Source organism: Ursus arctos, unplaced genomic scaffold (genome assembly GCF_023065955.2).
Source record: "Ursus arctos isolate Adak ecotype North America unplaced genomic scaffold, UrsArc2.0 scaffold_16, whole genome shotgun sequence".
NCBI classification, from domain to species: domain Eukaryota; kingdom Metazoa; phylum Chordata; class Mammalia; order Carnivora; family Ursidae; genus Ursus; species Ursus arctos.
The window spans coordinates 1,399,693-1,417,985 of record NW_026622830.1 but is presented as its reverse complement, the minus strand read 5'-3'; the positions used below and the strand labels follow the sequence as shown (position 1 = coordinate 1,417,985).

General features: G+C 59.5%; 1 protein-coding gene across 12 annotated transcripts in view; it reads left to right on the top strand.

Moving 5' to 3' along the window:
* Window positions 1-18,293, top strand: part of LOC123001300 (uncharacterized) — a 50,112-nt gene that overhangs the window by 17,802 nt on the left and 14,017 nt on the right. The window contains exons 3-4 of one of the 12 annotated variants that reach the window (XR_008959322.1): window positions 9,943-10,027; window positions 10,422-16,403. The exons of 9 other annotated variants lie outside the window; for them this stretch is intronic. The gene's annotated coding sequence lies outside the window, so the exon portion shown is untranslated. Of the gene's footprint in view, window positions 1-904; window positions 1,969-9,942; window positions 10,028-10,421; window positions 16,404-18,293 lie in introns of those variants that run through there. 2 more of the 12 variants (XR_007190698.2, XR_008959324.1) reach the window with 2 other exon arrangements.

The following is an 18,293-nucleotide window of genomic DNA, read 5'->3' as shown; positions in this document are numbered from 1 at the left end:
AAACTGTGTGATCAGAAGTCTCATAGCCCCTTTCCTCTGGGCTGGCTTCATTCTGGCGCAGGATCTCGGCAGGTGGGGGCAAAGGTGGCCTCTGGAAGCTCCGGGCTCATGCCTCTGACCGGGATGGCAACAGCAGCTCCAGAGAGAGACAGGCGGGGAGGGAACTCATTCTAAGAGTTTGGGCAGGGGCCCGGGTCACATGAGCCCTCGAGGGGGTGGGGGCCATCCTCCAGAATCAGTGAGGCTCCCCTATGAGAACCTGGGACCCTCTTACCAAGAGAAGGGTGCAGGTCAGACAGAGATGAAGGCCACCCTGCACAGGGAGCCCCCTTACTGGGCCACACGTGGTACAGACGTGCGGGCTGGCCGCTGCCCCATGGGTCAGCTCCCCAGCTCTGTCATCCTGACAAGTAGTGGGTGGGCATTCTCTGCTTTACCGTGATGCTTTGACCTTCCTTTATTTTTAAAACAAAGAAGAAATAGAAGCACCAGGATTATGTGGGTTCTAGCCACAAGAAGCACGTTTCGTCAATGCCAGGCAGCCGAGCCCAGGGTGGGCGGCGATTGAGCAGCCCCAGGGGCTCATCTGAGTAGACGGGAGTACGTCGTCCAGACCCGTGTGGGCGCGTTGTGGGAGAGGCCCCTCTCTGGACATTCTGAGGCCCCGAGGCTGTGTGTCTCCCACGACACGTGGGGCCGCTGTCTGATGACGTGGGGTGCTTCCCGAGAAGGGTGGGTGGGAACGTGGGGTGGGGGCCCTCCACGGGCATTGGCTCTTAGGTGTGAGTCAGGCCTCCCTGGTCAGCAGGTTGACTGGGAGACGGCCGGGGACCTGTGCCCCCTACTCAAAACCGGACTGAAACTCGAAGCAATGAATCACAAGACATGTCTCACCCACGCAAAGCTGGGCCGTATTTCTCGTTGCAGGCAGGGAAGCAGGGCTGAATCCTACAGAAATTTCTAGATGGAGAGTGTCTGTGTCTTCCAGCCCCAACCCATGGACACATGGTGGATGGGATAATTTGCATCTTTTAAACCCAGGACTTGCGTCCCTGAAGAGACACCGATGACAAAGTTTATGAATTTGCTAATCCCACTTTTTTGCTAAGTGCCCCCATCATGCATGAAAATATGAACTCAATAGCCAGCCGTCGCCCCAAAGGAGCAGAACTGCATCTTCCACACGCCGCTCGCTGTTGGGTTGGCTCTTGTTCTTCCCACCTGCCCACCTGCTGGTGTTGGGGGCGGGCGTGGGCAGAGGCTGGGGAAGCCACCTGCCCTGCTTTATTCTGGGGTCTCTCTCCAGAGCCCCGGGGGCTCCTTCTGAAGCTCCCTGGGTTGCCGCTGTTACGCCCAGGCCCGGGGGCCTCTCACCCCGACCTCTCGGTGGGGGGGGGGGGGTAGCGCTCAGCCAAGGGTGCGCTGAAGTCATCAGCAAAGGTGGCAGGGCCGGCGGGCGGGCCTCTGCCCTAACCAAGAACAGGAACAGCGGACCGTGTCACAGGACTGGATGAGGGGCGCCGGGGCCCCGGCTCCGTTTTCGTCAGGAAGGCCGGCTCTTCGTGCAGCTGCCCGCGCAGCCGGGGAGTCAGTTCCTTGAACGGAGGATGACAAAATTGTTCGAGGAGTGGGTGTATGCCGCTGCTGTCCTCAGGTCACAGGGGTCGCTCTTCCTCACGGGAGCCCGAGAGCCAAAGCAAGCCATGGAGGCGCGGGGACTTCAACCCACCACCTACCTCGTCCATCTCAGTAGTCGTGGCTGGACCCCTGTCCCACGGGGAGAGACGAGCTGTGGCAGGGAAATCAGGGTCCACTCCAGCCATCCCGAGTGGACTCTGCCCCAGTCCACGGCATGACCTTCCAGCCACTGTCGGCGAAGGTCGTGCCAGCTCTGAGTTCGGCACGGCTTCTAATCAACCCCATCTGTAATGATAAAAACACGACAATAACACAGCCATAAAAACGGCACTGCGTTTGTGGGTCACATGGCCTGTCAGCCCCGCATGGGGACTCCTCCCGCCCCTGGACCAGGAGCTCCCGGCGTGGGGAGCCTGCTTGGGGACGGGAAGGCTGGAGACCAGTTGCAGGGCTGGCCAGTCCGCCGAGGATGCCGGGTGTGAGCTTTGCCCCCTGCACCTGTGCAGAACCTGTCCAGGAAGGACGGGTGGGGGACGCGAGCTCAGTGCACGATGAGACGCAGCCGTGACGATGCGGCCACCATGGGTGCCTTTCCAGGACCCGATGGAGGACAGCTCCCCGCCCCCACCCTCCGGGCCAGCCCCCTGCGCGCCCCAGGCTGGTGGCAGGCAGGGTGGAGAGCAGGGCTGGCTCCCCTGCCTGTGTGCCTGAGCCCAGGAACGAGTCTCCAGCCGGAGGCAGACAGGGACCCTTGAGCTAGAAGATGAGGGCCATTAATCTGAGTCTGCGCGAGTTAATTAAAATGCTTGCTTGCTAATGGTTCCTGGCACAACGGGAAAGGAGGGTGTTAACGCAGAGACTCCATATATTTGGGGACTCCCGGATCTGAAAACAGGCCTGCGAGCTTCTAACGTGCCCTCCACAGACTGGAGCACGGACATGAATTATTCATGCCGCACCGTATTAATTGTATTGGTATATTAATAATTAATAACAACAATGCTAATAATCACCGTCGTGACTAGTCGAGGGCTGCTGGCTCACGTCCTCCCTGTGAGGTCCTGCCCTGGGATGGCGCAGGTGCACCGCCGAGGGGCCGGCAGCGTGAGGAGGGGCCGCTGGGGAGCACGGCTCACGCGCAGAGTAGGGGTACAGGCGGGTGCAGAGAGGGACGCGACGTGGGGGACGGGAGCCCCAGGCCAGCCTGGCTTCCGGTCCCAGGGCCTCACCCCCTGGCCACGAGGCTGGCAGCAGGCTCTTCCGCTCTCCGAGGCTCCGTGGTGTCATCTGTGGAATGGGTACGGTGGCCGCGCTACCTTGCCGAGGGCTCAGACCTGGCAGGCGTCGGCCCTTGGCGAGAGCGCGCGTGGAGTAGCTGTTGCTACCCCTGAGTGTTTTGCCTAATCTCTCTCCTTGGAAAGCTCTGGAGTAAATTCTGGAAACTGCCACAATCCCTGGCATCACTCCCCCCGCCCGACCTGGAAACGTGGGGGGCATAGGCTTGTTTGAGGAGTGAAGATCCGGAGGGCTGGTGTTGGGAGAGACAGCCCTGCTGAAAACAGCCCGGGGACAATGAAAGTCTCGGCTCCTGCAGTGTGGGCCCGGCTGGCGCCAGGAGTCTCCCGACCGCATGACCTCCGGCCACGGGCACGGCCACAGGCACGCTTCCACCCAGATCGCCGTTATCAGCCCAACCCTGGCAAGTTTAGTGTCTCATGGAAGAGCCAAGCCGGCTTCAAACACAGGCAGAAGGTTCCAGAGCAAGAGAGCGTGTTCCTGCTGCCCCAGACCCCTCCTTCACCTCCTCTCCCCCTTCCTCTCCTCCTCTTTTTTTTTTTTTTTAAGATTTTTATTTATTTATTTGACAGAGAGAGAGACAGCCAGCGAGAGAGGGAACACAGCAGGGGGAGTGGGAGAGGAAGAAGCAGGCTCCCAGCGGAGGAGCCTGATGTGGGGCTCGATCCCATAACGCCGGGATCACGCCCTGAGCCGAAGGCAGACGCTCAACTACTGCGCTACCCAGGCGCCCCCCTTCCTCTCCTCCTCTTCCTCTCTCTGTCTCTGTGTGTGTCTCTGCCCCCTCCCTCCTTCCCTCCCTGTCTCTCCCTCCTTCGCTCCCTGTCTCACACTCCTTCTCTCTCTCTGTCTCTCCCTCTTTCCCTCCCTGTCTCTCCCTCCTTCTCTCTCGCTGTCTCTCTTGTGAGATGGTGGCCCCAGGAGGGTTATTGGAAAGGTCCTTGTGAGGCCTGTCCCTCTACTGGAGCTCCTGCGGGCTGTGCCCCAAGCATAACCGGGGTGCTCAGCAGCCCCCACCCCTGCGCCTGCCCACATGTGCTCATGTCCTCAACCTTCAGGGGCAGCAGGACGAGGGCCAGAGCTTGGCACGATGAATAAGAGTCATGCAACTTGCTTTTATTCCCTTTTAGCAACTTATCTTGGAACGGGCCTGTCACCCCTGAGCAAAGTGTCCCCTCTGCGTGAGGATGTGGGACTGGGGCTCATTTGGAGAAGAATGACTTGTCCCCTGGAGGCTGGCTTTTATCTCAGCCAGGAAATTGGGCAGAGGCTGGACTCAGCTGAGCCCACACCGGGCAGGCCTTGTGCCCACAGCAGTGGTAGGAAGGAGCACGGGCAGCGTGGGTCCCTTCCAGCCCCCTGTGCCCCCAGCGCACCTGGAGCGGGGCCGACACCGCGGGGACGGCAGGACCCATGGCACAGCCCCTCTTGGGCAGCACTTCCCTGTGGGGCTCAGCGACCATGCTGGGAAAGCGCGGATGTGAGCAGGTGGGGTTTGCTATGGGACGGAGGTGGGGAGCCTTTTAGGGACCTCAGTAGCCTGTGGGAAATGGGGGCCGAGGGCTTTCCAGGAAAAGCAAAGGCACAGAGTCTTGTGAGGGGCTGAGAGTGGTGTCCTTGAGACCCAACCTGGAGCCTGCTGTGACCTGAGCAAGGGACAGCACGCCCCAAACTTCAGCGTCCTCCTCTCCAACAGGGGCCGGCCATGTGCTGCGTGAGCTGCTGACGGGCCCCGGGGAGCGCGGTGCTCGATCCTTTGGGTGGGGAGTGGGGAGCTGGCAGGAAGCCTGGCCTGCAGGGGCCCCTGGAGCCAGAGGCCTGTGGGTGCCCACACGCCCTCAGCCCGGAGGGGGCAGCTCCTGGGCAGGGCGGACCCTGTAGCCCGCGTGAGGACAGTGGGGACCTGGCGCGCACATCACAGCACGGCTGCACCAAGCCCTCCGGGACAGCTCCAGATCGCGGCGGGTCTGCCCCTCTGGGACCAGAGTCTGTGCCGCCATGCGAGGCTGCGCAGTCACGGGAGGGCGCGCAGTCACGGAAGGGCTCACAGTGCAGCTGCATTGGGGCCATTTGCTTTATTTTATTTTATTTTTTAAGATTTTATTTATTTGAGAGAGAGAGAGAGCACAAGCAGGGGGAGCAGGAGAGGGAGAAGCAGACTCCCCGCTGAGCAGGGAGCCCCATGAGGACTGGATCCCAGGACCCCGAGGTCATGACCTGAGCCAAAGGCAAAGGCTTCACCAACGGAGCCACCCAGGTGCCCCTGGGCCATTTGCTTTAAAGCGTCTACACTGGCACAGGGTTTGAACACCATTTGCCCCACCGGCTGTGGAGAAACCGTGGCTGAGGCAGTCGGTGGTGCAGGGAGGCGGGGGGTGGGGGGCAAGGCTGGGGGTGGGAGGCTCTTCTCAAGTCTGAATGTTAAATCTGCTGCAAGGGCTGCTTTTATTGAAAAAGTGGCTCTGGAAACTTTTGGAAAGCAGAACTCAGGTGTGGATGGAGGCACAGATCCCAGGTCCGGAGAAATCAGGCTGCGGGTGCTGTGGCGGCTGGTGGCCCCCTCCCGGGGGAGGGTTTCACACTGCAGACCTCTCGCTTGACTGTTATTGGCCCCACACGGCGGGCTGGTTAAAAAGAAAGCATTTAGTGCTTTGCCCCGAGTTTGCAGGGCCGTGTAGGTGCGACATGGGAGTGTCCTGTGATTCACACCCATGGAGCCAGGCTGTCCGGAAAATATTTGTCCAGGCACATGGGTGACGCAGGAGAAGCCCTCACGGTAGCCATGCTCCCCTGCCTTTCCCGCCTGCGCCACCCACGCCTGGGGCCACGGCCGGGCTGGAAGGGCAGCCGCCCCGTGGGCGGACTGACAGGAGCGGCCTGGAGGAGCCCTGCAGGGGTAGAGGGAGTTTAACTGCTGGGGACTCTAGGAGATCTGGGATCGTGGAGAAAGGGGGGCGCAAATCTGGGGAACGGTGCGTTATTCTGAGCTGCTCCGACCGTGAACGAGACGGTGCCCCTCGGACTACGGACTCGCGTCTCCAAGGACGGGATGGGACAGGTTCGGAAAGCCGGAGACAGCTTTGTGTCTCCCTGTGTCAGTCAGGCTCCTGGGGACAGACAGACGTGGTGTCGGCCCCTTTATGGCGTAAGTCTCTGTATCTACCCACCGTGTGCCCGCCGGCAGCCCACCTGGTTGTCTTTCTGGACGCGAACATAGAGAGATCTCTCTACCTGCCGGGCAGCCCCGCAGGCTGGACGCTCAGGCAGGGTGTCTGTGCCACGGAAGTCCTTCCGGAAACCTCTGTCTTTGTTCCGAAGGCCTCAGCGGCTTGCAGAAGGCTCAGCCACTTTACTCAAAGTCGGCCATTTAAGTGTCAATCACATCTGAAAATACCTCCAGGCAACCTCTAGACCGGTGTTTGGTGACCGGACACGTGGGCACCGAGGTCGGGCCGTTGATGTGAAATCAACCATTGTGTGCCCCGTGGCCACCGTGGCCTTCCATACTCCGTGGCAACTGACGCCAGGAGCTCGCGCACTTGCAGGAATTAGGAACTCTCTGAGCAGGCACCACGCGCCACGTGCGCTGTCACACCGCATGCGCTGCTCCCACGAGGCAGCCACGCCCACGAGGTGGCCGGCTGTGCACTGAGAATTGGCTGTGGGCGGATCTGGTACAGCGTAGACGCAGCCAAGCCTGCAAGCATCCGGAATGTTCTTGGCCCAGGTGGCCTGCAGGTGGCCCTGCCCAGAGCTGTGCTTCCCAGCTGGCCGCACTCCACAGCAGAGCAGGAGTGTGGTCTGGGGCCGCGGGCCCAGAGACTCAGACCGACGCTGCTTGCACCGTGTGACCCAGACAAGTTGCTGCCCCTCTCTGGGCCTCCATTTCTCTGTCTGTGAAATGGGGATGACAGAAATCCAGTGTGGCACGTGAGAGCAGGGAGCATGGCTCAGCCATGGTGAGTCCTCGGGTAAAGGGGGCCAAGGTCCAGACCTGGGGTGACAGACGGTGGGGCTGCTGACACCACACACCCTGCCCTGCCCGGGCCCGGTGACATCGGTGGGACCTGGCAGCTTGTCCTCATCGCACAGCCCTGGGTGGGCTGCTGGGGGCCCCGAAGACAAGGATGACGCCTGCCTCCTGCTCTCGGGATCTCACAGACGTGCGATCTACATGTTTCCGAGGTGAGTGTGGAAGTCCAAGGAGGTGACTTCACACTATTTACACGCACGAAGGACACCCACCCAGGGAGCAGGTCTGGTCGATGGCCGGGGGAGCTGAGAGCTACTAAGAAGAGCAGGGGGGACAGGCCGGCTGGGGTGGGGCTCCATCTGCAGACCCCGCACTGACGTCCCGCAAGCCCCCCACGCTGGCCCCACGGATGTGTGCACCACAGCCCACGGAGCACATCTCTGGGAAGCGTGTGCCGAGGCTCTGGCCACACAGCTCTTGGGGTGCCTGGGGAGACCGAGTGTCCTGGGGACACACTCCAGAAAGAGCTGATTCCAGCAGACTTTCAGCCCAGGGTTGGGTCTCGCTGGCAGCTCCAGCCAGGCGGGGACTTGGAGGCCGGCGGGCAGAGGAGGGGGCTCTCCCTCCAGAAAAACTCAGGGCGACACACCCTCTCCAAAGCCAGCCCTGGTCTGGGCATCAAGGTTGCCTAAGTGGGGTGTACTGGTGTCTTAGTCTGGGGTCCCTGAAGCAGGGCTGGGTCAGAGGTTTGGGGCCCATCGTTTGTGTGGAGGTGATGCCCGCAGGTGTGGTGAGAAGCCGGGAGGGGAGGCCGGGAGGGGAGGGGAGGAAGGAGGCGTGTCGTGAGACATGCTGCCGAGGCCCCTGTGACACGCCGGGGAGCACACGGGGAGCGGCCCCCAGTGGGGACGCTGGGTATCTGTCCACAACTCCCTCCCGTCTTGGTTGGGGTGTCTCCTGGAGGCGTGGGTCGCCCGCAATCTCAGCCTGCCCACCACGTTCCACTCTCGGCCACGGATGTTCTCCGGCGGGTGGTTCCGGGCTCAAGGTGGTGTCCGGGGTGGGCCAGGGTACGTCCGGCACGGCCCTCCAGCCCATGCCAGCTTCAGGCACCTGGGAGAGCGGCCACCTGCCGCGCACTCTGGGGGCCGCGTTCACACCCGCAGCCGCACACCCAGGCGGGCAGCGGGCTGGCTCGGCTCGGGTCTGTAAATCACTCGGAGGCGGAGTTTGATGCCGCCGGCCTGCCAGGCAAAGGTTCCGCAGCTGGTGACGGTAGATGCTCTGCGGGCCGTGACTCATGCGCGGCCGAGATTTACTCTCTCGTTTTGGGCATGAATAACCAATCTCCCACAAATCTGCCAGGGCTTTTGAGTCAGGTTTACCGGCAAGGATGACCAAATCAAATCCATCTCCCAAGGCCTTTTACGGGGGGCTCTCAGCTCCCGTTAGCAATGCAGGGTTCACAGGCAGCAGGTGCCCGAGGAGCTCACGGGAGCTGGGGAGGAGGCTGCCACGGGACACGCTCCCACATGTGGGGACCCACCGCACGGCCCCCAGGCGGCTCCCCAGACCCCTGCCCAGGCAGCTCAAACACTAGCCCTTCCTGGCCTGCCTCCGTGTCCTGTGGGGCCTGAGTCCCTATCACCACAAGCAGGAGAGAAGGGGGTCCCGGGGGTCAGTGTGCTGTGCCTCAGGGAGGCCCTGGGGCAGAGGATGGCTTCTGCCATGCAGCTGGGCAGGGGGCTTGGGCTCCACCTGGCACCTGTGTTTCGTGGGTGCTGCTTTTGGGTGTCTCCCTATCTCCTGCAATGCTCTCCCTGCCCTAATACCCTCTTTACTGCTTATCAAAGTTGACTTGTTTTTCAAGGTCATGCTCAAGGTCACCTTTGCTGTGAGGCTGTCCACACTGAATGGCAGCCTCTTGGTCTCCAAAAGCTCGTTCTTTATACTACTGGTTTGGCTGGCAGCTCAGCCTGGCTCTCCATGGCTGGCTATTTGCACATCGGCTTCCCCCCAGACAGACAGCCGGGACTCTGGCTCTGCTGGTGGAAAGGTGACCCCACATCCAGCCTGGGCCAGTGGTCAGCTTGCTGCATCCTCACCATGGCTCCAACTGGGGGGGGGGGGAGGTGGCTTCCCCAAGCCACAGATGGAGCTGAAGGCCTAGAGAGGTCAGGCAGCTTCCCAAGGCCACACAGCACTTGGGAGGCAGAGCTGCAGTTTGAATTCTGGCCTCTGGGTCCAGCACAGGCTGGCCTGCGATGTCAGGAGCCCCGGGTGGGGGCCCTGGGCCTACTGAGCTTGGAGAAAGCATCTGGGGGAATTAGGGGGCCAGAAAAGCATGGTTTCTGCGTCTCCTGGGCATTGCTGGGCCCCCTTCTCACTTCCCCACGCCCCCTCCCTTTATCCCAGCACATGCCTCCCGCAGGGTCCCCCTGACGTCCCCATGTCACAGATGACGAGATTGAGACCGAGGGAAGTGACACCATGAGTGAAGGGGTGGGATTTATGTGGTCAAGTCAGCCTCTTCTGTCAGCACCGAGGGCTCAAAGGGCTCTGTCCCCGGGGGGCCCTCTGCGAGGGTGGCTGTGTGGGTTTGACGGTTGACAGCTACCATCCAAGCTGGGAACGGGGACCATAGTGCAGATGGGTGGATAGTGGGGAGCTCTGGATGCCCACCGGAGACCACGGGATCAGACCTGGTGGGGCCCCAAGTACGCCAGCCAGAGGGGAATGGCCAGTGGCTGGGGGCCATCCGAGGGAGCCTTTGCCACACATGAGCCAGTGTCTGGGCTGGCTGGTCGGGTGTGGACAGGGCAGACCTCAGACCCTGGGGCAGCCCCCACCCCTCCCTGTGCAGGAGCTGGGCGGGCTCTGGGGCCCCACCTGGGACCTCCATCCAGGATGCCATCCAGGACCCTGCCCGGGACCCCCTCTGTGCCCTTCGCACTTCCTACTGCAGCCTGCTCACCCGCTCTCTGGAGAGGCCCCTCCTCCTGACCTTTGTCCCCCTCTTAACTGCTCTGTTTAAGGAACCCTGACTCACTCGCTGAGAGGGAGATCTCCCTGCAGTCCCTGAGGGCGTCCAAATGAGTTTCCTTCTATGAAACATCGGAGGTCAGGACAGCAGGCTGAACTGTGTGCTCCTCGGGGTTGGGGGGGGCCTAGGCTGGGGGTAAGGAGGGTCCGGGGTGGCAGACCCCAAAGCTGGATCTCCCTTCGGGGGCGCTGTGGTCCTGACCCCGTGGACTGGACCTTCAAGGGCTGTTCCACGTCTGCCCAGAGTCCCCTCACCTGGCCCTCCCGGCAGCCTGAGGCACAATGGGGTGGGGGAGGCGGCCGTCCTGACCCGCACCCCGGGAACACTGCCCGTCCTGGACAAGCCCTTTCCTGGGGGCCTCTAGCCGGGAACCCCTGGCCCTCGTGGCCGAGAGACCCTCTCCTTGCTGAAGGGGGCAAGACCGGACTGATGGGGGGGCCTGACGACCCATGGGGGCCCTTCTCTGCGCAGACCTGGTGCCAAAGGTTCACAGGACCCAGACGTGCTGGCCGTGCGGGTTCTGGGCAAACCAGCAGGAACTGAAAAGGGAAGATAAGCCCTAAACCAAATCTGGGAGCACCACGGCTGACCGGGCCTGCAGCACACGGGACCTGAACTCCAGCTCCTGCTCGGTCAGGGCCTTCGTGCACACGCATACATGTGCACACATACATGTGCACACGCGCGCACACGTACACGCACACACATGGACAGACATACATGTGCGCACACACGTGCACACACAGGGGACTCAGCGGGCAACGGAAGCCATGTTCTGTGCAAAGTGTTGCAATGTGACACACACACACAGACCTCAAAGCAATCCTACAGTAGCCCTTTCCATGTCCCTGGGAAATACTTTTTGAGAAAACAAGGCAAGGCCGGCAGCAGCCCCAGCCCTGGGAGTCTTGCAGCCCGTTTTCATCCCTTGCCTGGTGGGCGGTGGAGTTTGGGGGTCAGCGCAGCGACTGGCTGGAGCCTGTGTTTGCAAACACCGCGTCTGACGTCGGGAACTGGTGAATGTGGCTTCTGCCCACCACCCCCCCACAGCCTGCAAGCAGAGGGTGGGAGGAGCGGCTGCGGGAGGGAGGGGCCAGCCTGGCTGCAGCGCCCAGCGGCTGTCAGGCTGTCAGGGAGGCGGCTGGGACTGTGGTTCCATTAACAGGACGGAAGCTCCGAGCTGGAGCCAGAGCTGAGTCAGAGCATCGGAGGGATGGGACGCGGTCCAGGAGAACGCTCCCCCTGCCCGTCCTGCCAGGGCCTGCCCCATGCCGCCTGAATAATTCAGCAGGCTGACCCAGACAGGAAGCAGGCAGGGCGGGCTCCAGGCGGCCGCGAAGGGCTGGCAGGACGCTGGTGGGAGGGGCACACCTGCTCGTGGGTTAGTGTCACCCCCGCCCCTGGAAAGCTGTGATTGTTTTGGAGTGGGGAAACTGAGGCCTAGACGGCCGCTGCATAGCTCCCGGCCTAAGCCTCTGCGGGTGTGGCAGCAGGTGCCGTGGCCCCGGGTCTGAGGCTCGGAAGGCACTTTCGGGAGCAGCAGCAGAGCCACCCGGCAGGCCCACCACAGGCAGCGGGCGGCGGGAGACAGAGCTCCCTCATCTCAGTACTGCTGCTTCATTCCTCCCAGGCCAGTCCGCAGACTGGTCCCAGCTGAGCCGCGCCCCTCAGGGAGCTGCCACGCCCCCAGGCCCCTAGCTCCGCCTCTGGGCTCCCCACCCCCCCGCCCAGAGGGGGTGGGGCCAGGGAGGACATTCTGGGGCCCGGCCCTGGGGGCTGGGCTTGGGTGCAGCTGGGCCAGCCACTGACCCCTGCTCCAGCCCCTCTCCTGGGGGGCCCTGCCCAGCCCTGAAGGAGCCCTGTCAGACCAGCCTTGGCCCGGAGCCTTCAAAGGCCAGGCTTGGACCCCGCGGGAGCAGACTCCCTAACCCGGCTGTGTTGTGGAGGGAGCGTGGCGGAGAGGCCCCAGGCAAGCACGCCCACCGGCAGCCGGGGGTCAGTCCCTTCTGTGCAGGACAGGATGGGGCCACGGCCTCCCCAGGGCTGGGTCCCGATCCTGCTCTGTCCTTCCCTGCTCTGGGCGCCAGCAGGCTCTGCGGTTTCTTCTTAGCACAGTGGGCAGCAGGATTCAGTGAACACAATGGACAGAGGAGGTCACTGCCTCCACGGGTCACAACCTAGCGGAGGGGTCAGGGGGCGGCTCGTGTAAATGAGCAGCTGAGGGACGGTCAGGTGTCTACCGGAGCGGATGGGCCTGATGGGGCGGGTCGAGGAAGACCCCTCCCGGGGAGAAGTATCCGAAATGTTGCCTGAGCCCAGGGGAGAAGCAGCTGCACAGCCTTGTGGGGCAGAGCACTGCGGAGGCAGGAGCGGCAGGTGCAAAGGCCCTGAGGTGGGTGCGACAGGATGGGTGGTCCACGGCCCGAAGGGACGCCCTCCTGGGGCCCAGGCTGAGGGGGCCCCCCGATAAGTCTCAGGGGCCTCGTGGGTCCCGGTATGGAGCTGGGGCTTATCCTGAGTGCAGGGGGGAGCACACCTGATCCCCGTGCCCATAAGATCCCTTTGGCTGCTCTGGGGAGGGAAGCGGAGCTGTGGCGGCCGAGGGCAGTGAGGAGGCCAGGCTTCAAGGTGGTCTCTCGGTGGTGTGGTGGGACGAGAAGGGGAATTTCAGATTTATCTTGAAGGTGAAGCCACGAGCTACAGAAAGGGTGGGCGTGAGGTGAGGCGTCTCGGTTGGGGGACGCCCAGACTCTCAGGCGTTGATGGCAGAGCTTGGGGTGACCTGAGCCTGGGGGAGCTGCTGGACAGCGCTGCCTGGCCTCCCTGAGCCTGGGCCGCCTGCTGGGCTTTCATGGGGCCAAGCACGGGACCGAGGGCTCAGACAAGCTCAGAGAAAGCTCTGGAACCTTGGTATGAATTTGGGATCGTCAATGCATGGGTGATCTTGGAGGTGTCAATGGGGAGGGGGAGCTGAGCCCTGTGGCCTCTGACACCTATGACCCGAGAGAGGAAGAAGGTGATGCGGTGGGTGTGGGAGCAGAGCCTTGAGGGGATGAGCGTGAAGTCAATAAGACATCGTTAGTTGGCACAAAGGTCAGGGGTCATGGTGCTCAGCTGCTCTGGTCCAAATTGGTAGCAAGCTCATTCCAGGGTCATTCGTCCCCCTCCTCGTGTATTCCCGCACCATCTCCATGGCCGTGTGCCATCGTCTGCAAAGGGAAACTGAGGCTCGGGTTAACCAACTGTGGGATCTCACGGGGCTGCACCAGCACCCAAGCAGTCCTTTGCCCACGGCCAGTGTTCTCCCGCGAGGCCTGCGGGGTGACCAGCTTCCTAACCTGGCAGCTACGGTTGGGGGGGGGTCGGGAGTCTCGTCTCCTCATCCACACGAGAAGCTTGGATTCCTGAGATTTCCAGACTCCGCTTGCCACAAGGGGAACCCAAACTTACACAGACGACCTTGTCAAGAGAAGGTGGGAAGCGCGATGCTGGTCTCCATGCGATGCCCGGAACCCTGCGCACGCCACACCCCTGCCCGCGCCCCTGCCCTCCCGGCCAGTCTGCCCAGCACACTCTCTTCCGAGGCAGCGCCTTCAGCCCCGCATGGGCCCTGATGGGGGTCGAGTGAACAGGGCAGCAGGACCACAGGGCGACCTCCTGCCCGCAGGATGCTGACCGTATATACGTGAGCACAGCCAGGGTCCCCACGACCCTGAGCCTGCGGAAGGGCTCGCTGAGTTTGGCAGCCTCACTGGCCTGGAGAGGGTAGGGATGGATGGGGCAGCGGTTCTCAGTGTCCCGAGGTGCGGCCGGAGGACTTGTCAAAGCCCAGAGCTCAGCAGGTCCAGGGCATTGAGAACGCACGTTTCCATGACGCTGCTGGTCTGGGACCCCGCTTTGAGAACCACTGACTTGGGGGTTCCTAGCCGGCCTGCCTAGTAAATCACCTGCCGAGCTTTGAAACCTGAGCCTGGCCCCATCTCAGACCCACTGAAGGGGGGAAGGGACTGGGCGGAGTGAGAGAATCTTTACAAGCTCTGTTCTCCAAAGGTCTCTTGGGGGCTGGTGAGGAGCTCAGAGGGGGGGCAGGTCTGCGCTTCCCAGGTCGTCTGAGAGGAGGACCCAGCAATGGGGCTTGTGCGAACAGATGCCCGGGCCTGCCGCCCAGAGCCCCCAGGGAGGGCGGGGGGCTGGGGCCGTGGACAGGATCATTGGGGGATCTGTGGGACAAGCTCAAAGACCCAGCGAGAAACGGGTGGCTGGACGGCACGGCCCGCACAGACACACAGGCCGGCCTCCAGCACCTGCCCGCCTGGAGAGGCACCCACCTGTCTGTAGCCCAGTGAGGAGGCTCGGGGACGGCACGGCCGGTGCGGGTGACTGTGTGATGGGCAGCACTGGGCAGAGCGGTGACTCCTCATCCCCTCCTGAGAATCACCCCTCTGGCGTCTACCTGGGTTTACTAGTGTCTGTAAATCCTCCGAAGACGGTGTTGCCTGCGCTGGGACGACCATGCCCGCCTCTCCCCAGCCACGATACTGGTGATCTATTAACAACCCAGCAGGGGGCGAGGAGAGGAGCACCTGGGGACGTCTGTGTCCGAGGCAGCTCCTGGGGCCTCCTTGGGCAGGAGGCTCAGGTCCCGAGTCAACGTGTCCAGCAGTCCCTTCAGGCCTCGCTCATCCTGGGACAATGACTCAACCCATCCATCACCCTGACGTCCAGCAGACAGCCAGTGCTCAAAGCCAGCCGGCACCCTGGGCCTTGGACACAAAGGTGTCTGTCGGTGCCGGGCGAGGCCGAGGTTTGGCAAAGGACCAAAGCGCAGGTGACGGGCACAATATGGTCTTGCCCTGAACCGGCCTTTCCTATGCCAGCTCTCAGCGGTGCCCGGGAGCCAGTCCCAGCCTCCGAGTAGAGCCCTGTGCAGGGCCAGACCTTCCCAGGCTGGGCTGGGGCAGGGGTGAGGGAGGTGGGGCTCCATCTCTCCTCTTCACCCTGTGGAGGCACCGAGACAGATGGCAAAGGTGTGGGGCAGCTGGTGGTCTGCAGAGAGACAAGAATGTGGATGGGGACGCCTGGCCCCGCACGCCTTGCTGACACCTGCCTGCTGCCATCCCACACCAGCTCACCTACGGAGAGGCCCCGTGGGGATGGCGCGTGCTGGATCCTTGCCAGTGCTAGCGGTGGGCCGAGGAGGGCCTCCCTGGGGCATCTACCTGTGCCATCCTCACGGTGACCACAGGGCAGTCCCCTTGTTCAGGGGAGGGGACAGAGGCCCCCACAGGCCGGAGGGCCCCAGCCAGGGGGAGGCATGAGGACAGCACGCAGTGGGCCCTGAGCCCAGCCCCTTCCTGCTCCCAGAACTCAGATCTGGTGGAGATGAGCCCCCTAAAGTCATCTCGGGGGGGGGGGGCAATGACCTTGAGACTTCAACAGCCAGGAGGGGTGACAGGGCCGGTGGCCAACTGGGGCAGAGGCCAGGTCCATCTGGCTGGGAGCACCCCTCCCCGTCAGGCCCCATGGGGCCTATAGGAGGACAGGTTGGCTGTGGGGAGTTGAAGCTCATGTCAACATGCCTGGACAGCCACTGGGGGCTCTGGCCATGTCTGCCTCGCTCTGGCCGGGTGTGGGCCCTGGAGAAACAGGCTGAAGGGAGGGCTGGGCCACGTGAGCCTCAGTGGTGTGTTGGCCAGCTCAGGTGGCCATAGCCACACCGTAGACTGGCTGCTTCAACAATAGAAACCCCTCCTCTCACGGTTCCGGAGGCTGGAAGTCTGAGATCAGGGTGCTGGGGCCATCTGGTTCTGGGTGAGGACCTCTTCCTGGTTTGCAGACTGCATCCTGTCACTGTGTCCTCAGATGGCCCTTCCGTAGCATGCATGTGGATGGAATGACCCAACCTGTGGCACAGAATCCCCCTGGGAGGGCCACATCCTCACAGCCTCATCTACTCCTAATCACTTCCGCCTCCAAATACCATCACATTGAACTTAGGGTTTCAACATCCGAATTTTGAGGGAATTTGGGGTGGGGGACATAAACAGTCTATAACAGATACAAAATTCCTCAACAAATACTGGGAAATTGAATTCAGCAAAATTAAATTATCTCATGACCAAGTGGAGTTATCCCTGTGATGCATGGCTGGTTCGCTATTCAATATTGTAGTCCCCGTACCGACTGTTTAAAGAACAGAAACCATGTGGACGTCTCAAGAGATGCTGTAAGAATATTTGAAAGTATTTAACTTCTATTCATGATGAAAACCCTCAGCACACTAGGAATAGAAGGGAACTCCTCCACCTGATTGAAGGCATAAAAATATAATAATAAACAAGAAACCATACTTAACATTATTTTTGATGGGGAAAGCCCTAGACAACGTAATAAGACAACGAACAAGCTGGTATGAAACCTACTGTCTGGAGAAATAAACAGTCTCTATCCACAGATAACATGAGTCTGTATAGACAGTCCCAAAAAATTGACAAAAACCGCAAGAAGTAATAGTTTGTCAAGGTCCTCAGATACCAAGTCACTATACAAAAATCCTATGTCTGTTTACTAGCAATGAATAACTGCAAACTGAGATTTAAAAACGGTACCATTTACGATGGCACCAAATACCTATGAAATACTTAGATATAAATCTAATGAGATGAGTGTAAATTTTGTAAATTGAGGACCACAAAACACTGATCATAGAAATCAGCTAAGAGGCCCATAAACGGAGAGATGAACCACGTTCATGGATTGTTAGCGTGTCCATTTCCCCCAAACTGGCCTATAGGTCCAATGCAAATCCAAACAAACGGGAAAAAAAAAAAAAGCGAAAACACCAGAATCTTTTCGTAGAAGTTGGAAAACCAAGTTTCAAAACCTATGGAAAAGGGAAAGGAGCTGGAATCACCAAGTGCTTGAAAAAGAACAAAGCTGACAGATTCACACTAACAGATTTCAAGTCTTACTCTAAAGCCACAGTGTTAAGAGAGCGTGGTATTTATGATTCGATAGACATGTAGAACAAAACAGGGATTCTAGGATTAGACCCACATATATAGTCAGTTGATTTCAGTGAAGGTTCAAAGATAACACAATGGGGAAAAGATAGTCTTTTGAACAAATGGCGCTGGAACAATCAGATATTCATGCACCCATTCCCCCAAAAGAGAGAGAGAGAAAGAAAAGACTCTTGACCCATGCATTGCAGCATATACAAAAATTAATTCAAAATGGCTCAGAGACCTAAATAGAAAATCTGCAACCATAGAACTTCTAGAAGATGGAAAAGGAAATTCTTGTGACCTTGGGTTGGTCAAAGATCTTAGATCTGACACATAAAGCATGGATCCATAAAAAAAACGAATTTGTAAACTGAGTTTAATAAAAATTAAGAACTTCGGTCTTTCTATGTCAGTTAAGAGAATGAACAGAGGAGCTACAGACGGGGAGGAAACATCTACATGTCCTCTTATCCGATAAAGAACTTGAATCCAGAATATATAGAGTTCTCAAAACTCAGGAGTAAACAGCCTAGTTTTTTTTTTTTTAAGATTTTATTTATTTATTTGAGAGAGAGCATGAGTGGGGAGGGGAATAGCTGAATATCTGTCCCTTCAGATGACTTTATCTACCTGTGTCTGTATATGAAGTGTGTCTCTTGTAACTAGTATGTACTGGGATCTGGCTTCTTTATATTTACTACGTCAATCTCTGCCCTTTTTTTTTTTTAAGTAGGCTCCACACCCAGTGCAGAGCCCGATGTGGGGCTTGAACTCATGACCCTGAAATTAAGACCTGAGCCGAGACCAAGTTGGACACTTAACTGACTGAGCCACCCAGGTGCCCCTCAATCTCTTTCTTTTAATTAGGATGTTTAAACCATTAGCATTTGATGTAATTACCCACATGGTTGGATTTAGGTCTGTCATTTTATTTTTTGTTTTCTGTTTGTCTCCTCTGGGTTTGGTTATTTGTTCTAATGAATATGTTCTTAGTATTCCCTTTTAATGTATATACTGGCTTTTGGCTGTCTCGTTTTACATACTTTTTTTACTAGTTGCCCTAGGGATGTCAGGATCCTTGATCTTTACAGTCTGCGTAGACTTCGTATTTTCCCCCTACCCATAAAAGAAAGCAAGCTTTCAGATTTAGGTCCATTTCCCCAGCCCCACCCCCAGCCCCACTGGCCTTTGCCGCTGTCACATTATGACACCTACATGTGTTGAAAATCCCATCACAGCATTGCCATTTTTCATTTTAAAGGGGAAGAAAAGCAAACTTGGATATTTACTCAGGGAATCACCAGCCTGCTTCCTCCTGGGGTCGCTGCCCATCAGC